This window comes from Hemiscyllium ocellatum, chromosome 12 (assembly GCF_020745735.1).
Source record: "Hemiscyllium ocellatum isolate sHemOce1 chromosome 12, sHemOce1.pat.X.cur, whole genome shotgun sequence".
Lineage (NCBI taxonomy): Eukaryota > Metazoa > Chordata > Chondrichthyes > Orectolobiformes > Hemiscylliidae > Hemiscyllium > Hemiscyllium ocellatum.
Genome location: NC_083412.1, coordinates 93,495,921 through 93,517,792, shown reverse-complemented (window position 1 = coordinate 93,517,792; position 21,872 = coordinate 93,495,921). Strand labels below are relative to the sequence as shown.

The following is a 21,872-nucleotide window of genomic DNA, read 5'->3' as shown; positions in this document are numbered from 1 at the left end:
TATTCATCTTATGCCTTCAAGACAGTGCAAGCCTCGTGAACAACTGAATTTTTTTTCCCTCAAAACACAATGGGCCTACAATTGGAGCTTTGAAGACCACCATTGGTACTCTTCAGTGAGGGGTGTCAAGTGAAATGGAACTTGGGAGGTTAGGTACAGATCAGCTATGGCTTAATTAAACTTAATCAGTCTGAGATTGAGGAACAGAATGGGCTTCTCTGTTTTCTAACAGTCCTTTTCATCCTCAGTCCCATGAACATAGACCATAAGATGCAGGAGCAGAATGAGACCACTTATTCGATCGCGTCTGCTCCATTATTTCATACTTTCATAATAATAGAAGCAGGAGTAGGCCATTTGGTCCATCCAGCCTGCTCCACCAATCATTAAGATCATGGCTGATCTATCCATCGTCTCAGCTCCTCCTACCTGCATTATCCTTAATTGCCCTATCATGCAAAAACTCATCCGACTGTATCTTGAATATATTTACTGAAGCTGCCTCTACCGCCTCCTTCAGCAGAGAATTCCATAGATTCACTACACTCTGGGAAAAGAAGATCCTCCTCATCTCTGCCCTTTGATTGTGGCTGATACGTTTTTCAACCCTATTCTCCTGCCTTCTCCCCATAACGTTCGATCCCCGTATTCATTAAGAGCCTGTGGTTGATTTGTGGTATCCATAATTCCTGTACTGCACGTGAGCTGTTGGTTATTTTGGTTTGTTGTCACACCTTCACTCGCAAAGACTTGAGTTGGACTCACTGTAGCATCTGTCACAGTTCCACATCTCAAAACTTAGCTGACCTCATTTCTCTTGTCTTGTCCAGCAGTGTTGTCCTGTCAGATGTTGAACAGCTTTCGGTTGTAGCTTTCGTTACTGTTTCCTGAGGCAACAGACTGACGGTGAGTGACCTCAATATACAAAGATGTGATTCATTTTCCTTCCCAGAGAAAAGGGACCAAGTTGCCTTTGTATTTGAATATTTAGCAAAGTGTTGCTTTTCAAAACTTACCTCAGCATAGGATATGCAAAACAAGATGCCATCCTTGATTTTTTTGCCAGTGACAGAGACACAGATGGTGGAGTGGTAATGTTATTAGACTAGCAACTCAGAACCCCAGCATAATATCTGAGGAAAGGGGTTCCAAGGTGGATGTTTGAAATTCAATTTGGAATTTAAATAAAACCAATCCAATTCTGTTAATGTTGATTGTTAATTTTGTTTTAAAAAAGCATCTGGTTTGTTTTAGAGGAAGGAAATCTGCCACTTTTACCTGGTCTGGCCGACATGTGACTCCGGTCACACAGTAGCATGGTGGACTCTTAACTGTTGTCTGGGATGGTCAATGAATGCTGGATAAGCCAGTGACCACACGCACCTCATGAACAAATCATTTTTTTTAAAAAAAAGGGATCCTCAGTAAAAACGGAAAGAACTGTGGGTGCTGTAAATCAGAAACAGAAATTACTGGAGCTCAGTTCTGACCCGAAACATTAACTCTGATTTCTCTCCACTGATGTTATCAGGCCTGCTGAGCTTTTCCAGCAACTTCTGTTGTTGTTAGGGCTTCTCAGTGTTTGCTGAAAATGTGTTGCTGGAAAAGCGCAGCAGGTCAGGCAGCATCCAAGAAGCAGGAGATTCGACGTTTCGGGCATGAGCCCTTCTTCAGGAATAGCCCTTCTCAGTGTTTGGTCAGGCCAAGCATTTGGCAATCAATCCTCTGAGGGGGTGGGATTTAACATATGTTACCCCCAACCCAGATGGTGAGAATGGCTTCCTATCCTTTGTCTTTTAATAGGATAACCAATAGGCGCATGAACATGGTCAAACCAGCTGACCCAACTGTTCCATTGCCTTTGACATAATGTTTGGCATGAGCAGGCAGGAGGGATTAAAGCAGTTATTTTCTTTAAGCATTAGAATTCGGTTTTATTGTCACGTACTCAAGTACAGGAGTACAGGATTCCCGTGAAAGGTTATAGTGTCACTATTCACACTTCCATCTTCGGTACAAAGGTGCCTACGTACAAAATCCTCAGTATAAGCTGGAAAAATAAATAAATAAAGTTTCAGGTTCTGTGTTACAGTCTTTCCAAGGAAAAGAGAGAAAAAAAAACAGAATAAAACAGATGGAGCAGGTGGTCCCACACGGGGCTCGAGGCTGGGGGTCTGCGCTGCCCCTTATCTCAAGGCCGGGAGTCCGCACTGGGCCTCCACCTCGAGGCCGGGAGTCCGCACTGGGCCTCACCTTGAGTCATAGAGTCATAGAGACGTACAGCATGGAAACAAACCCTTCGGTCCAACCCGTCCATGCCAACCAGATATCCCAACCCAATCTAGTCCCACCTGCGAGCACCCGGCCCATATCCCTCCAAACCCTTCCTATTCACATACCTATCCAAATTGCAATTGTACCAGCCTCCACCACATCCTCTGGCAGCTCATTCCATACACGTACAGCCCACTGCGTGAAAAAGTTGCCCCTTAGGTCTCTTTTATATCTTTCCCCTCTCACCCTAAACCAATGCCTTCTTGTTCTGGATTCCCCGACTCAGGGAAAAAACTTTGCCTATTTATCCTATCCATGTCCACTACACCTCCAATTCTGGTGTCATCTGCAAACTTACTAACTGTACCTCTTATGCTCGCATCCAAATCATTTATGTAAATGACAAAAAGTAGAGGGCCCAGCACCGATCCTTGTGGTACTCCACTGGTCACAGGTCTCCAGTCTGAAAAACAACTCTCCACCACCATCGTCTGTCTTCTACCTTTGAGCCAGTTCTGTAGCTCTCTATATCTCTCTCTTTGTGTTTCTGTCTCGCTCTCGCTCTTTCTCTTGCTCTCTCTCACTCTCTCTCTCTCTCCCTCTCTCGCTCTCTCTCTCTCCCCCTCTCTTGCTCTCTCTCTCTCTCTCTCTCACACTCACGCGCTCGCTCTCTCTCTCTCTCTCATGCGCTCTCTCTCTCTCTCTCTCGGTCTACTTTCAGTGTTTTGCTCAATTTCACACTGACACGTTTTACCGAGGTGGAGATCCAGCTGTATGCCCTCCTTCAGCAAGTGGTCTCTCTGTGAGGGATAGCATCTTAAGGGAAAACCCACAGAGAGGTATCGATAGAGGCCAACTGGGGAATCTGGAGTAGTATTTCATCTCTGAATCTCAAAGCTTCCTGTGCTCACAGCTGACTGGTGTCCTTCAGAAACTGAAGGTCTCAGCTGTACAACCCTGAAGGGGATAAAGCTAAAGTCGCCATTATCCCAAAGGATTACTCTCTCATCAGAGACAACTCATGACACATTTAACCAGAGGGTCGACACGTCTTGGGGCAAGAGGCAAGTTTGAGAAGGTGGGATGGTGACGTCAGCTGGTACAGGAATCGAACCCACAGTGTGTGTGGGACCACTCTGCATTGTAGACCAGCCAAATGAGCTAACCGATCCCTGGAAGGTTTTACTGAGCAGCATCACTGTCAAATACTTTGATGCTTTGGATCCTCAATTTACCAGAGGCGTTAGCCAGAAAGCTGCCCACATGGTTAAAAAAGAAGAAATCAAACAAACAATTTAACGTAGGACACAAAATAAATCCCTGGCCATCCTGCTGTAAGTGCAGCTTGTCTTCTGTACTGCCCTGGGAGTATCAACCTAGAACATTTACCCCAGTCTCTGGACTGGGGCTCACATATATACATAGCCTTCTTACTCAGAATCATTATTGTAACCCATTAAGCTAGACCACAGAATGAGTCTATTCAGCCCATCATCTCCATACTGGCTGAGTAAACTGGCCGCCCGTTCTAACCCATTTACCTTCACCCAGTCCATAGGAGAAAGTGAGGGCTGCAGATGCTGGAGATCAGAGTCAAGAGTGTGTTGCTGGGAAAGGCACAGCAGGTCAGGCAGCATCTGAGGAGCAGGAGAATCGACATTTTTGGCATAAGCCCTTCATCAGGAAGGGCTTTGCTGATAAAGTGCTTATGCCCGAAACGTCAACTCTCCTGCTCCTCGGATGCTGCCTGACCTGCTCTGCTTTTCCTGCACCACACTCTGGACCCAGTCCATGGCCTTATCTGCCCCGAATCACTGGAACATATATGGGTTCCTGTTTAAATGATTTAAGGGATTCAAGTCATTCTGCTATAACGCAATAGCTATGTTCCTCTGCGACCTCTTGCTGTCGAGAATTACGCTGTAGACGGTTGCTACAGGAAATCACTATACCCGTTCAGCAAAGGTTTGCGCTATCCAAATAATAACCACAATTCATTAATCGCGTTACAGCCAGTTGAGGAAACGCGTGTTATACCAGAACGACCTGTACTGCCTCAAACTCCAAACCAGCCACCGACCACTCTCCTGTGTGAAAAAGTTTTCCCAGAGCTCCGTCTCATCCTTCTGACAATCACCTTTAAACCTGAGCTGTCTTGCAAATGACCTTCCTGCTAAAGGACAAGGGGTCTTCTCTATCCATGACCCTCATTAATTTGGACATCTCGATCTAAGTCACACTTCAGCATCCTGTGTCCTCAGGTAAACAGCCCCCAGCCTCTCCAATCTTTCTCATAGCTGTAATTATCAAGGCCTGGCAACATTCTTGTAAAGGTCCTCTCTACCCTTTGGAGCAATTATGTTCTTGTATTCTGGTGACCAGAATTGTGTGCAAAACTCCAGCTGTGTCCTAAGCAGCCTCTTCTAGTTCTATCCCTGCTTTTGTATTCGATACACACCTAATGAAGAAAAGTGTCCCAAGTGCCTTCTACCATGCTATATTTACCTGTTCAAGCACCTCCATGGACTTCAAGGTCTCTCACTTCCTCTACCCCTCAAAATACCTTCCCAATTATTGTGCATTATCTGCCTTTGCCAAACATTTGGGGCAACGCAGTGGCTCAGTGGGTAGCCCTTCTGCCCAACAGTACCAGGGACCCGGGTTCAATTCCACCCTCAGGTGAATGTTTGTGTGGAGTTTGCACATTCTGTGTGGATTTCCTCCCACAGTAAAGATGGGCAGGTTAGGTGGATTGGCCATGCTGCACTACCCCATTGTGTCCAGGAATGTGTGGGTTAGGTGGATTAGCAATGGGGATTGCAGGGTTATAGGGTAGGGGGTGGAGGAGGGGTCTCTGGGTGAGACACTCTTTCAGTGGGTTGGTTTGGACTCGATGGGCTGAGTGGCCTACTTCCAAACTGTCGGGATTCTGTGTAGCTTCACAGTTCTCTGGATTGAATTTCTTTTGCCACTGTTTCATCCACGCAACCAAGCTATTGATGTCATCCTGCAGTCGATAGATGTCCTCTTTCTGATCAACTAAACAGCTGTCTTTCAATTTTTTTGCACATTTCCCCAGTCAGGCCTCCCACATTTAAGTCCAAACCATGAGTATATACCACAAGGAGCAAGGGACCCAGCACTGAGCCCCGTGAAACACCATTGGAAACCACTTTCCATTTGCAAAAACATCCATCAACCTTTGTCTGTTGTCATTGAGCCAAGTTTAGATAAACTCACCACATTCCCCTGTGTACCACTGACTTTAATTTTTCTGTCCAAACTGTCATGTGGGGCCTTGATAGGTATCTCACTAAAATCCATGTAAAAATACACACTTTGTTGCCCTCATCAATTCTCCTTTGATGCTTCCTCAAAAAAAATTCATTTAAGGTAGTAAATCATAACTTTCCTTTCACAAAAAAAACTACACTGACTATCCCTGATTAACCCATATCTCTCCAAGTGACAGTTAATTAAATCTCTTAATAGTCCCAGTAATTTATCCACTGCTAATTTCCGGTTGACTGGCCTATGATAATTTGGCCAATTTCTCTCGTTCTTTTTGTGCTATGCTCTGCATTCCTGCCACATCAGGTTGTGAATGGGGGTGGGGGTTGGGGGGAGACAATTAAACAGGAGGAGGAGGAGGCTGCAGAAATATCGCCATCCTCAACGATGGAAGAGCCCAACAATTCAGTGCAAAAGATAAGGTTGAAGCATTTGCAGCAGTCTTCAGGAAGAAGTACCAAGTGGATGATCCATCTCGGCCTCTTCGAGTGATCCCCACCAGAACAGATACCAGTCTTCAGCCAATTTGATTCACTCCGTGTGATATCGAGAAACAGTTGGAGGCACTGGATACTGCAAAGGTAATGAGCCCTCACACCGTTGTGGCAATAGCATTGAAGAGCTGTGCTCCAGAACTTGCCTGGCCCAAGCTCTTCCAGTATCGTTACAACGCTGGCATCTACCCAACAGTGTGGAAAATAGGTCAGGCGTGTCCTGTATACAAAAGGTAGGACAAATCCAACCCAGCCAGTTATGGGCGACACGGTGGCACAGTGGTTAGCACTGCTGCCTCACAGCGTCAGAGACCTGGGTTCAATTCCCGCCTCAGGCGACTGACTGTGTGGAGTTTGCATGTTCTCCCCGTGTCTGCGTGGGTTTCCTCCAGGTGCTCCGGTTTTCTCCCACAGTCCAAAGATGTGAAGGTCAGGTGAATTGGCCCATAGTGTTAGGTAAGAAGTAAATGTAGGGGTATGGGTGGGTTGTGCTTCGGCGGGTCGGTGTGGACTTGTTGGGCCGAAGGACCTGTTTCCACACTGTAAGTAATCTAATCTAATCTACCCCATCAGTCTACTCTTGATCATCAATGAAGTGATGGAAGATGTCATTGACTATTTCCGGTGGGAATCTCTGGAACAATGATCTTAAAATTAGAGGCCAGCTGTTCGGTGGGGGTCAAGTTTCTTAACTCAATAAATGTTGGATGTCTGGAACTGTGTCCTTCAGAAAGGTGTTGAGGCTGGGTGTCAATTTGAAAATCTCAACTTTTAAAAGGAACCAGGTCAGCATTTATTGCCCATCCCTAATTGCCTAGAATAAGTTTTGTTACCATGGTCGAGATTAGAGTGATGCTGGAAAAGCACAGCAGGTCAGGCAGCATCTGAGGAGCAGGAGAATTGGCGTTTCAGGCAAAAGCCCTTCATCAGGTATGTCCTGCTCCTTGGATGCTGCCTGACCTGCTGTGCTTTTCCAGCACCACTCTAATCTTGACTCTGATCTCCAACATCTGCAGTCTTCACTTTTGCTTCTGTTACTATGGTGTTGAGTAGTGAAGAGGTAGCCATGTTGCTTAGGTCTGGAGTCGTATGTAGGCCGCACCAGGTTAGGATGGCAGAAGTGAGCCAGATAAATCTTTCTTAAAGATGAAGGTTATAGAGTTAAATAACACAAAGAACTGCAGGTGCTGGAAATCCGAAACAAAAACAGAAATGACTGGAGAAACCCGAGTCTGACAGTATCTGTGGAGAGAAAGAAGGATCGCTGGAATCAATGCGTTTCACTTTGCTCTCCCTCCACCAGACCTCCAAAGTAAAATGGTTGTCACTCTGCTAACTTGTGTTAAAAATTGAGTACAAAGTTCACCATTGGCCACAGAGGGATTAAAACCTATGCCCTACCAGTACATTGGCTTTGGGTACCGTATGACTAGTCTAGTGATACTACCACTACACTATTCCCTCCCTCCTGGGTTAGGTAAGGATTTGGAAGATTATGGAACCAGGGCAGTTGGATTGTGTTGAGATCCAGTCAGCCATGGTCTGATAGTGTGGCCAGTTGTTCAAGGAACTGAACAGCTCCCCTTCTGATCTGTTGACAGTAAGCCTGAGAAAGATATATTTTTAAAAAGCAAAGGTATAAAGGGATATGGGCCAAATGCAGATATATGGAATTAGGCCACAGATCAGCCACATTCTCACTGAATGATGGAGCGGGCTCGAGGGGCTGAATGGCCTACTCCTGTTCCTGTGTTATGTTCCTTTGGGCTGAGGTTTGCTGGTCACGGAATCTCACCCCGCGTTGTGAAACAGAGGTTTCTGTTTTAACCCCCTCCCACACAGCCCCTGGTCCTGTGTGTTGCTATCTGCCGCAATGATCTGTGATCTTCCAGAGCATCCAGTCGGTTCGAGATAGACAATGCCTCTTTATGTTGTTTGTGGTTAGAGAGGCAACTGAGGGGGTGGGGGTGGGGAGGGGGTGGTGGGGTTCGGAGGAGGCTGGGAAGTGTGGATTCTGATGCTGTTTAAAATAGCATTCAACGAGACAGCAATTACGCCAAGGGAGCAGCCAAGTGTTCAAGCCAGAACAAAGAGACAATTCATCGCAGCCACAGAATAGCAAACTTTGTATTACTCTTCATTAGTGATGGCCTGAGCCACTTACTGAAGCTTCTTTTATCAATGCTCCCACCGTTAAAGTTCACCAGGAAAGAAAAGCTTTCTCTTTTCAAGAGTTGTGTTTCTTTTAATGAAGTTAAGGGAAGCGTTGGAACGGCCAGTCAGAACAGCTTTCTGCTCAGTGCATCATCAGCAACACCTTCGCCAAAGTAAGGTTCAATGTAGATCATCTGCTTCCTTCCTACCCTCAGCCTCCAAGACCCCAACTCCCTTCAAAGTGCGCCCTCTACTGCTCCTGTGTCCAAAAGCAGCTGACGTTATGGGTTCTGAAGAGTCAGAGAGGTTGGGGGTAATTTTGCACTAAGAATAAACAGCAGCTGTTGGAATTGGAGAAACTGCCTCACAAAAATTACCTCACCTGAAGGGCAAAAGGCAGTTTGTATTATTCTGGGACTAATTCTAAATCCGAGCACGAGGGTATAACGTTAGCGTCTTAAATCACAGCTCCCTTCAACCCCCATGTTTGTGTCAGTCCTAAAGTAAGCACGTTTTTAAAAAAAGTCTTCTTTTCGTGTTCTACCTAAAGGTGTAACCAAGTGACACCAAAGTCTATGGTTCCTTGCCTTTGAAAATAAAATAGGTGCATATACTGGACTAATTACAGCTCAGTAACTGAGGGTTTGAACTACAGGGAGAGGCTGAATAGGCTGAGGCCGTTTTCCCTGGAGTATCGGAAGCTGAGGGGTGACCTTATAGAGGTTTATAAATTATGAGGGGCATGGATAGGATAAATTGACAAGGCCGTTTCCCTGAGGTGGGGGAATCCAGAACCAGAGGGAGTAGGTTTAGGTGAGAGGGGAAAGATATAAAAGGGGCCTAAGGGGCAACTTTTACACGCAGAGGGTGGTACGTGTATGGAATGAGCTGCCAGAGGAAGTGGTGGAGGCCGGAATAATTACAACATTTATAAGGCAATGGATGGGTATGTGAATAAGAAGGGATTAACAGGATAAGAGCCAAGTGCTGGCAAATGAGACTAGATTAATTTAGGATATCTGGTTAGCATGGATGAGTTGGACTGAAGGGTCTGCTTCCATGCTGTACATCTGTATGACTATGATCCTTTTTATGGTGTTGTGGTCTTGCCACCGTACTAGTTTATCTGTGAACCACTGGCTAATGTTCTCGGGCCATGGGTTTGACTCCCACTGCGGCAGATTGTGAAATTGGACTTCAGTAAAATTCTGGAATTTTCTACCTTCATTTGGCAGGAGAAATTGAAAAGGCTGTTTAAAAAGAAACACCTGTTTCCTTCAGCTTTACAAGTCGAAGAATAATGTGCAAAAGCAAAAAGAAGTAAACAAGGAAGTGCGGATGCTGGAAATCAGCAGGAATTAAAAACCCCAGAAATTGCTGGGAAAAGTCAGCAGGCCTGGCAGCGTCAGTGGAGAGAAAGCAGAGTTTGATTTGATTTTGATTTACTATTGTCACATGTATCTAAGTGAAGTGAAAAATGTTGTTTTGCATGCAGTGTAGGCAGATCATCACATACAATAGACAGTAGGTGCATGAGTAGGCCGTTCTGCCCTTTGAGCCTGCACTGCCATTCATTATGATCATGGCTGATCATCCTTAATCAGTATCCTGTTCCTGCCTTATCTCCATAACCCTTGATTCCACTATCCTTGAGAGCTCTATCCAACTCTTTCTCCACTGCTTTCTGGGGCAGAGCATTCCACACACCTACCACTCACTGGGTGAAGAAGTTTCTCCTCAACTCTGTTCTAAGTGGCCTACCCCTTACTTTTAAGCTGTGTCCTCTGGTTTGGGACTCACCCATCAGCGGAAACATGTTTCCTGCCTCCAGAGTGTCCAATTCTTTAATAATCTTATACGTCTCAATCAGATCATAGGGTGACAGAATCGGGTGAGGATTACAGAGTTACAGCTGCAAAGTAGGTGTACAAAAAACATCAACATTACATTTGAAATTTGAGCAGTCCATTAGAAGGCTCATGACAGTGGGGATGAAGCTGTGCTTGAACCTGTTGTTATGAGTGGTTAAGGGTCTGGTTAGAGTAGATACAGAGATTCTGTGGCACTTGTGAAGGGGCGGCATGGTGGCATAGTGGTTAGCACTGCTGCCTCACAGCGCCAGAGACCCGGGTTCAACTCTCTGTATAGAGTTTGTACATTCTCCCTGTGAGTTTCCTCCGGGTGCTCCGGTTTCCTCCCACAATCCAAAAATGTGCAGGTCAGGTGAATTGGCCACGCTAAATTACCAGTAGTGTTAGGTGAAGGGGTAAATGTAGGGGAAGGGGTCTGGGGTGGATTGTGTTTCAGCGGGTCGGTGTGGACTTGTTGGGCCGAAGGGCCTGTTTCCACACTGTAAGTAATCTAGTAATCTAATCTAGTAATGGTAGACTCTGGTTTAATCAAAATAAGCAAAGGTGATAGGAGGGGAAAAACATCTTCCTCAGGTCGTGAGTGACAAAGATTTGCAAGGCACTCCCTGAGAGTGTGGTTGAGGCAGGTTCAATCAGCACATTCAACTGGTAAAGACACTTACTTGAAGCAATATGCAGGGTTACAGGGAGAAAGCAGGAGTCTCCTCCTGAATCCTCAAAGCTTGTCCACCATCTCCTCGGCACAAGTTAGGAGTGTGATGGAATATTCCCCACTTGACTGGTTGGATACAGCTCCAACAGCACTCAAGAAATTCGACACCATCCAGGACAAAGCAGCCCACTTGATTGGCACACATTCCCTCCACCACTGACGCTCAGTAGCTACAATGTGTACTATCCACAAGATCCACTGCAGAAATTCACTGAAGATCCCACAATGCTGCTGGGGAGGGAATTCCAAGATTGTGACCTAGTGACACTGAACAAACGGCAATATGTTTCCAAGTCGGACAGTGAGTGGCTTGGAGGGGAACTTGTAGGTGGTAGTGTTCCCAAGCATCTGCTGCCCATGTCCTTCTAGATAATAAAGGTCACAGGTTTGGAAGGTGCAATCTAAGGAGCTTTGATGAATTTATGTATTGCATTCTGCAGATGCTATCCACACTGCTGTCACTGAGTGTCGATGGTGAAGGGAATGACTCTGTGTGGATGTGGTCCCAATCAAGCAGACTGCTTTGACCTGGATGCTGTCAAACCTTTTGCTTGCATTACCATTGCATGATTGAGCCTAGATGGGCCAAATGGATTTTCTCACCACCAATTATCTTGTACATGCTAATTGTCACCCCACCACACTCCATCAGTCCACCATTCACTGGAGAGCTCCTAGAACAGTCCTTTGCCCTTTGAACAGTGGAAAATACAATTCCGACAAATATAAAGAAATTTAACTTGTAATTTTAATTTGCACGGAATTTTATCACTTGGCTTTTTTGTGTTGATTTAGCATTTAATGAATCAGCACAGTATTTAAAAATGACATTGAAAGCAATCTTTTAAAGGTATAAATATTATTTGAATGTACGTTACTTATACACATGATGTGTTACTCATATATGTCGACATTATATATATTCTTGATGTGATGACTTAATGTTATTTACAATACAGAAGGAGGCCATTTGGCCCATTGTGTCAATTCTAGCTCTTGATGAAGTCATCCAATCAGCCACATTTCCCCACTCTGCCACTGTAACCCTGCAATTTTATTTCTCACAAGTGCCTATTCAATTTTCTTTTCAAAGTCATTGAGAGGGATGATTTGTAGATGAAACACACAGGTTAATCAGTTAGTGAATCTCGACATTCTGCATGGACAATAATCTTCTCAGTTCCCTGCTAGCATTCAGATCTCGGGCCAGGGGTTAATGATTGGGAAGGAACTTTCCAGACCAATTTCTGTGCAGAAACCTTTGAAGTCCTAGCTGCCAATCATCTTTAATTAAACATGTAGTGGTAGGAATAATTGGATTGAACAATAATGTACAGATGCTCACTTTACACAGGTTCCAAGTTTCTGTTCTTGCTTTGTACACGCACATTTAATTTATATCTGGAATACAATCTTCATATCCGGACAAATTTTGGATGTGTTCTGTCATCTGCAACTGGAAGCCTCACTACTTCTGAGGGCTTGTGGTTCCACTGAACCTTGCTTACAAACTGGGCCCCTTCAGGCATTCTTCACCCAGTATGTGCTTCACCCCAACTGTACCTCGACCCCAATTACATTGTGCTCTACATCATGGCCTCTCCTCACTGACCCAAGCAATGCCTGTCACCTATCCATTATCCTTCATCCTTTTGTGGGAGTTGGGCATCATATCTTTGGTTGCTCTTAAACTGAACAGCCATTTCAGAGGGCAGTTAAGAGTCACTTGTATTGCTGGAGATTTGGAGTCATATGTAGGCCAGATTGGCTAAGATTGGAAGATTTCCCTCCCTAAGGGGCACTATGAGGCTCAACTTCTTTGAGTTTGGTTCCCCTTAGATGAGCGTATGCTAACAGTTATAAACATGTCTTCGCTGAGTGGATTTGTATACAGAGAAAGGATAGTTTGCATTCTCAGAAATATATGATTCCTCCATCCTTTCAGTATCTTTGAATCTTCTCATGACAAAAGCATAAGATGATAAGTTAGTCTGATTGTACCCAGCTGCAAAATGACTGTGCAAGTGTTAAAGTCAATCCCTACTTCAGGACCTGAGCTTTTCAGTGGGTAAATTGTCGCCCTAGCCTGACTGTTCTGGTGAGAATCGAGGATTCCATGTATCCACCTGAAGTGTGGGGCATTCTTTATCTTGGCCAATATTCCTCTCCAATTTTAAAACCATCAGAAAAGCACAAATGCTTGCGGATGCTGACGATTACTGCCTGCCACATTTACATATGAAATAATTTGCAGCAATCACAGAAGGCCCCTTTGACAGCACCTTCCAAACCTGCCACCTCCACAACCTGAAAGGACAGGCAGTGAGATGGATAGGAGCACCATCAGCTGTAAGTTCCCCTCTCCAAGCCTTCTTGAACGGAGCTATATCTCTGAACCATTCACTACCTTCTGGTCAAGAGCAGGGCCGGGGATAGGAAGGGTACGTAAGGTTCAGAGACTGGCACTCAGACTGTAGGGGGCCTGTTGTAGTCAGACTGGAGGTCCATGCTATGGCCCTTGATTTCCGTCCTTGTCCCTGACTCAATATATCAAGGATGGACAACAATCTCCGGCCTGATGGGTATTGCTCGATTGGCAAGTGCAACTATAACATATCCCATTCAAAGATTCACAAGAAATAAAACTTAGATGTTGTAGCTTCACCCCTTTGGAGAAGGATGTGGGTCTTTTAGTGGGACGGCTGATCAGAAACTCCTTGTCTGTGCACATGGTCACACTTAACAACGAATGTTCGCATCTAGCTGTTGACCATGGAGTTCATGTGAGGCAACATCACCACCCACTGGCCAATACTCAGTACTGCATGATCAATTCAATCATGGTCTCAATGGGAGCCTTCCATGGTTTCCAGTCAAAGAGATGGCACAAACCTGCTAAATACTTCCTACCTGCTTTTGAAGTTGGTGCTGTGATCCTCTGGAGATTTGATATTTCCTCAGCCTATTCCCTCACCACAGCAAATGTGAAGAAAAGTCTGTTCAGAGCTGAAGTTAAAACCAGGGTTCAATAACCTGTGAGACTTCTCAATGTTTAAAGGTTCAGGGACTTTTGCTGAAAGTGCCTTTGGGTTATCATCAGCCTGTCACTAATTCTGTTGCTGAAGATTAGATGCCCATCCAAGTCAGCATTGTTTGCAGAGTCTTATAAGCAGAGTTTGCAGAGTATTCCTCGCTCTGTCCCACACACTTTCCCCAAATGAAAATGGGCTCTTTGAAATGGAGTAAGGTGTAATTCTTGGGTAGAAAAATCTCAACACGCAATCCAACAGGGACTTAACACAGGCAGGTGAGGAAGGAGGTGGGTTGGCAATTTAAATATTGTAATGGAACCACCTCCCCTACCCCAACCATTGGCCACCCCCACTCATGCAATTTGGAAGCCTCCTCCCCATCCAAAGATCACTCACCCTCCCCAGACTCGGAAATCAGGGGGTCCCAACCCCACCTGTCCCCGCCCCTTCCCTGTCCTGCAAGACATGGAGTCTGTAGATGAAACTGGGCCAATACTACACTGTTAGAATCCAACACACCTCTCCCTCTCCCACAACCTCAGGTCTATAAAACCCACTGCCCTTCAGGGCTCCTGTGGCATCGTGGTAGTGTCCCAACCTCTGAGCCAGAAGAACCCAGTTCAATTCCCACCTACTCCAGAGGCAGGAGAGAGTGAGGTCTGCAGATGCTGGAGTCAGAGCTGAAAATGTGTTGCTGGAAAAGCGCAGCAGGTCAGGCAGCATCCAAGGAACAGGAAATTCGACGTTTCGGGCATAAGCCCTTCATCCAGAGGCATCCCTGAACAAGTTGATTAGAAGGTATCTGTGTTGATGAGAAAGTCTTGAAACCTTTGACACTCAATGGAGCTTACTCTCATGACTGTCCCTGCAAAGACAAACTGGGGGAGGTGGCACCATGGAGAAGATAAAGTTCACAGCATCAAATTTGAGAAGGAGAGTTCAGGCATGTTAAGAAAGTGCAGCAATTCCTCCTCACTGGCAACACCCTGCAAACTGCAGTCACATGGTGAGATAATTCATCCCTTATGCTTTCTGGACCAGGCTGAGTGAGAGATGGATGTTGGCCAGAGTCTGAGTAATATGAGATATGATGGTGTGGTGAGTGTAGCGTGTTATGGAGGTGACTTTGAGTTCCTCTGGGGGATGTGATGGTGTAATGGTGCTAAATGAGTAATCCAGCACCCAGATTAATGTTCTGAATATATGGGTTCAAATCCCACTAAATTCCAACTTTTTTTTAAATTTGTGAAGTCTGAATTGAGTTAGAATCTGGAACTTTAAAAGAAGCTGGCCCTAATAATAACCATGTTAATGGTTTAAAAAATAACCCATTGTTCACTCATGCCTTCTGTTTTCTGACCTCAATGTGGCTGACTCTTAACTGCCCTCTGGTCAATTAAAGATGGTCAATAAATGCTGGCCTAGCCAGTAATGCCTACATCTTTTGGGCAAATTAATAAAAACTCTTCAACATTTGGGCATTCCTCACATTGCAGATGTGCTGTTGTAGGCTAATGCATGGGCTATCAACAACCCCATTGTGGTTGCACCGACCAGGATAGTGAAAGCCAAAAATAGAAGGTATTTTCCTTGTCTCACAATTCCATTATTCCTATGATTGGATGGAAAAATATCTCTAATCTTACTTCCAGCTGTTGATGCTGATAAATGCCCAAATGAACTGAAGTGTGATGATTTCCCAGTGGAGCAGGAATGAGGAAGAAAATTCTCTCCTGAAAAATGCTCTCAGGACCCAACCTCATTTCTCTTGGTGAAACAGTGTGGTTGGGACCAGGAGACCCTACTAGGTTTGTCTCTGAAGTATATCAGTTAAGCATCTTCCTTTCATTCAGCTAATTAGACTATTTAGCAATGTTGAGGAAAAGTATAGTATTGGGACATTGAACTTGATGTACTGATCCTACATATTTTGGACCAGCCCTCCAACCAATCCACTGAGTGTTTCCTTTTGAAGTTTTATATTTCACTTGGTAGGCCAGGACTAGAAGGTTGCTGAAAAGTAAGACATATTCGTCTTGCTCGCATCAGGACAAATGCAAGAGTGCCAAACTTCCAATGGTCAAAACAACTTGCACCAATGAGTAAACGGTACAGATTGGTTGGCAATTAGATTCTGGCTGGAGTATTGCATAGAGAAAGCCACATGAACTATAAAGTTTTCTCCTGTGGCATAAATTGTCATCACTGTTTGAAATTTGGCATTCTTGCATTTGTCCTGATGAGTGTAGAATGAAAAATCATTGGCATCATGTTTTCCTTTTACAGCAATATTCAAATTTATATTTCAGTCCTTAACATCAGTGAATATTTATTCATAAAGCACTTGATGATGAAAGAATGACAGTAGACAAGTTTGAAGTTCTTTGTTTCTTTGTTAGTTTTCCCAACAGTCATGAACAGTTCACCCCAGCTACTTCATCCTTCCCTAGACACCTTTGGCTCACTATTGTAGCACCCAAGTGGCTCATGAATTGATCCATGGTTCTAGAGATTCTACTTAGAACCAGTTGTAGGTAGCATTACTGTAAAGAAGTGCTTATTGGCATTAGTCTTGACTTTGTCCTTAAACAGTGTGTAACCTTGTCTCAAAACTAGTTAAGCCACACCTAAGGCGAGAGAACCAAGCTAACATTTCAGGTTAATGACCTGCCATCAGAACTCTCTTCAGGCTGGTCCAGAACAATTTACAGTCAATGGAACGTTATTTTGATGTATTGTTGGTAGAAGAAAACACAGCAGTCGAATTGTACACCAGAAACGCCCACAAACAACAATGTGATAACCACTCTTTCTCAGTGACCGTTGTTGAGAGGTGGATATTAACCACGAGGAACTTTGATGTTCTGCTGCTGCAATAATGGGACCTTTTAACCTACCTGAGAGTGGAAGGCGAGTTTACATCTTCTCTGAGAGGTGTACCATTCCTGACACGTCCTGAGCAAACTTCTGAGGTGCTAGCCTACAAAGTCTGTTTGGGTCTCGGAGCTGGAACAAGGATACAGAATCAGAGACTTGATATAAGCTGAACCAACGTTGACACCCATGTCCTGAGTCAAGATTAGAGTGGCGCTGGAAAAGCACAGTGGGTCAGGCAGCGTCTGAGGAGCAGGAACATTTTCCTGCTCCTCGGAATCTGCCTGACCTCCTGTGCTTTTCCAGCGCAACTCTAATCTTGACTCTGATCTCCAGCATCTGCAGTCCTCACTTTTACCCAAGTCCTGAGCTTGTTCTGATGAACGTGGACTGCACCCTCTCTTAGACTAATATCAGTTTCATGAGGGTGAGTGCCCTGAAAATAGACACAAGACTTTAGATGAGGTCTGACGAAAACACACACACACACACACACACACACACAGTTGTCTTTAACATAAAGTTTCCTACCTGTGCATTTGATTTTTAGCAATCTGTACACAGGCATTTAAATCCCTTTCTCCCACACAACTCCCTGTTTCTCACTGGAAGGGAAATATTCTTACACGATGGAAACAAAAGTAGGAACTGTGGATACTGGAAATCTAAAGCAAAAACAGGGATTGCTGGAGAGATGCAGGAGGTCTGTGGAGAGAATGAGAGTTAACGTTTTGAGTCCAGTGACCCTTTCTCAAAAATGTTCTGATTTGTCAACCTTACACGTCCCACCAGCCCAGTAAAATCCAGCTGCCATAGCTTTCCCCAGTCATTACACCAATCTCCTATCTCTTCGAAACTAGGAGCAGATGCAAGGCTTATGGCCCTGCAAACCTGCTCTGCCATTTGGTGGGATCCTACACCTGCATGCCATATTTCTGCATCCTCCGCATGACCCCTTTCATGCCTCGAGAAACCTACCTGTCACTTGCTTGAATATATTCAGTGACTTGGCCTGCTCAGCTTTCTGTGGCGGAGAATTCCACAGGTTCAATGCCCTTGGAGTGAAGAAACATTTCCTCATCTCCATCCTAAATGATCTACCCCACATCCTGAGACTGTGTCCTCTGCTTCTAGACTCCTCAGGCAGGGAAAGCATCCTCCCTGTATCTAGTCCGTCTGGTCCTGTTGGAATTTTATACATTCCAAACAGACCCCTTCTTATCCTTCGAAAGTTTGGTTTTTGACTGCACTTGTATTCGTTCATCTCAATCCTTTGTAAGTTACTGTTGCTAAAACAAGAATGGATTGGACAGATTAGATTAATATCCACTGGAGTTTAGAGAGCTTCAGTGAAACATAACATGTATATTTTTTAATCTGTTCATGGGAAGTGGGCATCACTGGCTAAGCCAGCATTTATTTCTCACTCCTAATTGCCCAGAGGGCAGCTAAGAGTCAACCATGTTGTTGTGGGTCTGGAGCCACATGTAGGCCAGATCAGGTAAGGATGGCCTGAGGGATTTTCACAGGGTGGATGTGGAGATGATGTTCCCTCTGATGGGGGGAGCCTTGAAATAGGAAGTGTTTAAAAAATAAAGTGTTTCCCATTTGGGACAGAAGTGAGTCGCGTTTTCTTTCTCTCTCTGAGGTTCCTGAGTCTTTCAAGCCGTCATCCTTCAAAAATGGTGGAAGCAGAGTTTTTGAATAGATTTTTCTTTTATATGCAGAGCAAAAGGTTTCAGGGACTAGGCAAGAAGGTTTGCAATCAGCGATCAGATATGAAGGTTGGTTGAGTATTCGGGAGTTTTGCTTGAAAATTTGTTCAAGGGATGTGGGCAGACCAGCTTTTATTACCCATCTCAGAGAGTAGGTAAGAGCCAACCACATTGCTATGGGTCTCGGGTCACATGGTAAGGATGATAGGATTCCTTCCATTAAGAACATGGGTGAATCAGATGGGCTTTTACAACGTGTACCATCTACAAGATGCATTGCAGAAATTCACCAAGACCCTTTGACAGAGCCTTCCAAATCCACAACTATGATCACCGAGAAGGACGAGGGCAGCAGAGACATCAAAATACAACCAACCCACCTGCAAGTTCCCCTCCAAGCCGCTCATTGTTCTGACATGGAACTATGCCACTTTTCCTTCAGTGTCATTGGATCAAAATTCTGGAATGCCCTCTCTAATGGCATTATGGGTCAACCTGCAGAAGATAGTTCCAAAAGGCAGCTCCCCACTCCCTTCTGAAGGATGGCTTGGGACCAGGAATCAGTGCTGGCTCAGCCAGCAATGCCCACATCCCATGAGTGAATTTAAAAATGAGAGCAACAGTGGTCATCATTAGGCTAGCTTTTTAATGAATTCTGGTGGGAATCAAACCCATGTCCCCAGAATCTTCAGGGATTCCTGAAGAAGTGCTAATGCCTCATATGTAGATTTTCCTGTTCCTTGGGTGCTGCCTGACCTGCTGCGCTTTTCCAGCAACACATTTTCAGCTCCCCAGAATCTTAGCCTAGGCCACTAGGTTACTGGTCCAGTGACATTACCACTGCCTCCCTGAACTTGGTGAGGATAGTAGGGAACATTAATGTAGAGACTTAACCTATGAGTTACAGGTTTTTGTAAGATTGGCTATAGCCAATGGAAATGGTTTTGCCAGTTAGTTAATGTTCTTTTTGCCTTTTTATTCTTCATCTCCATTGGTGTTGGGTCACTTGTATATGCATCAATGTTCCCCAGTGCATAGAATCAGATACTTTGTACTGCAGAGAGAAACAGACCTTTCTGCCCATCTGGGCCATGCCAGCCCATTCACCCCCCTTCAATGTGTACTAATTTCCCTTTCTCCCTCATGTGTTCATCTAACATCCCCTTCATTGAATACAGATTGCTTGCAAAGAGGAAACATAGAGAGAGGAGTTGTAAAGAGACCCAGTTTTACGACACTGTATTCTTTCAGAGATCTGGGTTCAATCAGAAAGCCACGAGAAAGTGAGGACTGCAGATGCTGGAGATCAGAACTTAAAAATGTGTTGCTGGAAAAGCGCAGCAGGTCAGGCAGCATCAAAGGAACAGGAGATTCAACGTTTTGGGCATAAGCCCTTCTTCAGGAATGAGGAGGGTGTGCCAAGCAGGCTAAGATAAAAGGTAGGGAGGAGGGGCTTTGGGAATACGATAGGTGGAAGAAGGTTAAGGTGAGGGTGATAGGCTGGAGAGGGAGTGGAGGCGGAGAAACGCAAAACTTGTGCCCACACCTCCCCCCTCACTTCCCTCCAAGGTCCCAAGGGATCCTTCCATATCCGTCAGAAATTCACCTGCACCTCCACACACATCATTTACTGCATCCGCTGCACCCAATGTTGCCTCCTATACATTGGGGAGACAGGCCGCCTACTTGCGGAACATTTCAGAGAACACCTCTGGGACACCCAACCGCCCGTGGCTGAACATTTTAACTCCCCCTCCCACTCCACCAAGGACATGCAGGTCCTTGGCCTCCTCCATCGCCAGACCATGGCAACACGACACCTGGAGGAAGAGCGCCTCATCTTCCACCTAGGAACCCTCCAACCACACGGGATGAATGCAGATTTCTCCAGCTTCATCATTTCCTCTCCCCCACCTTATCTCAGTCCCAACTCTCAGACTCAGCACCACCTTCTTGACCTGCAATCTTCTTCCCGACCTCTCCTCCCCCACCCCCTCTCCAGCCTATCACCCTCACCTTAACCTCCTTCCACCTATCGTATTCCCAACACCCTTCCCCCAAGTCCCTCCTCCCTACCTTTTATCTTAGCCTGCTTGGCACACCTTCCTCATTCTTGAAGAAGGGCCCATGCCCGAAACGTCAATTCTCCTGCTCCTTTGATGCTGCCTGACCTGCTGCGCTTTTCCAGCAATACATTTTTAAGCTTCAATCAGAAAGCCACAACATAGCTGCTATATTGAACTAACACATTTGATAAAATCCCAGTCAGTATGGAGTAGGCCATTTTGGACTGAGAGGAGGAGAAATGTGATGAACTACCCACCTGTGGAATTCTTCACTACAGGAAGTGGCGAGGCCAAAATATTCGATGTTTTCAAGAGGGAGTTGGATATATTTATTGGGACTAAAGAGATCAAAGTGTCTGGGGTGAAAGTAGGAACAGTGGTCTGAGTTGGATGATCAGCCATGATCATATTGAATGGTGGAGCATACACGAAGGGCCAAGTGGCCTGGTTCTGCTCCTAGTTTCTGTCTTTTTTTGCTTCCACTACCTTAGTGCCTCCCCCAAAACATACCACAACAACCCTAATCATCTCTCCTGTTATACTGCAGGCAGTGAGCGTCTGAGGAGTCATTGAGTCTAGTAGAAAGAGGGAAACTGAACAATGCAGGATTGTGGAGACTGAGGGACAAGAGAGCCAAGACGTAAGGGGAGTAAGGGGAGTGGAGAGTGAGAGGAGTGAAGAAGGAAGCGAGGTGCAGAGTGAGGAGTACAGGAAGTGAAGAGGTCAGGAAATAAGGGGACGTGATTTGTAGGGTTGAAGGGATTTAATGGGGGGTGAGGGGTTGCTGAGGAATGAGGGAATGGAGAGTGAGAGGGACGAAGATTGAGAGCCAGGATTTGAAGAGCTGGAGAATGAAGGGGGTGGGCAGGCAATGAGAGGTCTAAGGTCAACGAGTGAGAGGGGCCAGGGACTCGATGGGCAGGTGGGGGGTGAAACCAGTGAGTGAGGGGGACACAGAGTGCGGGTTACTGGGAGTGAGCAGGCCTTCGAGTGAGGGGATCGGTGATTGAGGAGACCAGGGAGTGTGGGAATGAGAGAACGAGGTGTCTGGTACTTCAGCTACGTTATGAGCTGGAAAGACTTGCCGCTGTTTTATCTTTCTCTGTAGGCAAACGATAGATTGGCAGCTGGGTCAGAGAAAGTCACTGTCTTGGCTCACTTCCCAGGTTCTGCTCGCATTTAGGTAGTAACGTTGTGCAGGACCCCTCCCCTTTTTTTGGGCGGGGGGGGAAGGGGGGTGGGAAGCAAGGAAGAGGAGAGCCAAGATTTGACCGCACCCTGTGTTCTCATTTAAAAGAACAAAAAAAGCCCTGCTAGTCTCCCAACTCTGGAACGTCCATTTTCTTTCTTTTCCACTGTGGTTTTAGATTTTTAGGAAGAATGGTTTCT

The 21,872-nt window shown here is 45.4% G+C and overlaps 1 long non-coding RNA gene across 1 annotated transcript in view; it reads left to right on the top strand.

Annotated features, from left to right (window-relative positions):
• Positions 1–21,872, top strand: part of LOC132820873 (uncharacterized) — a 299,239-nt gene that overhangs the window by 152,717 nt on the left and 124,650 nt on the right. Inside the window, exon 4 of the long non-coding RNA XR_009645251.1 lies at positions 834–906. This is a non-coding gene — a long non-coding RNA (uncharacterized LOC132820873). The remainder of the gene's footprint in view (positions 1–833; positions 907–21,872) is intronic.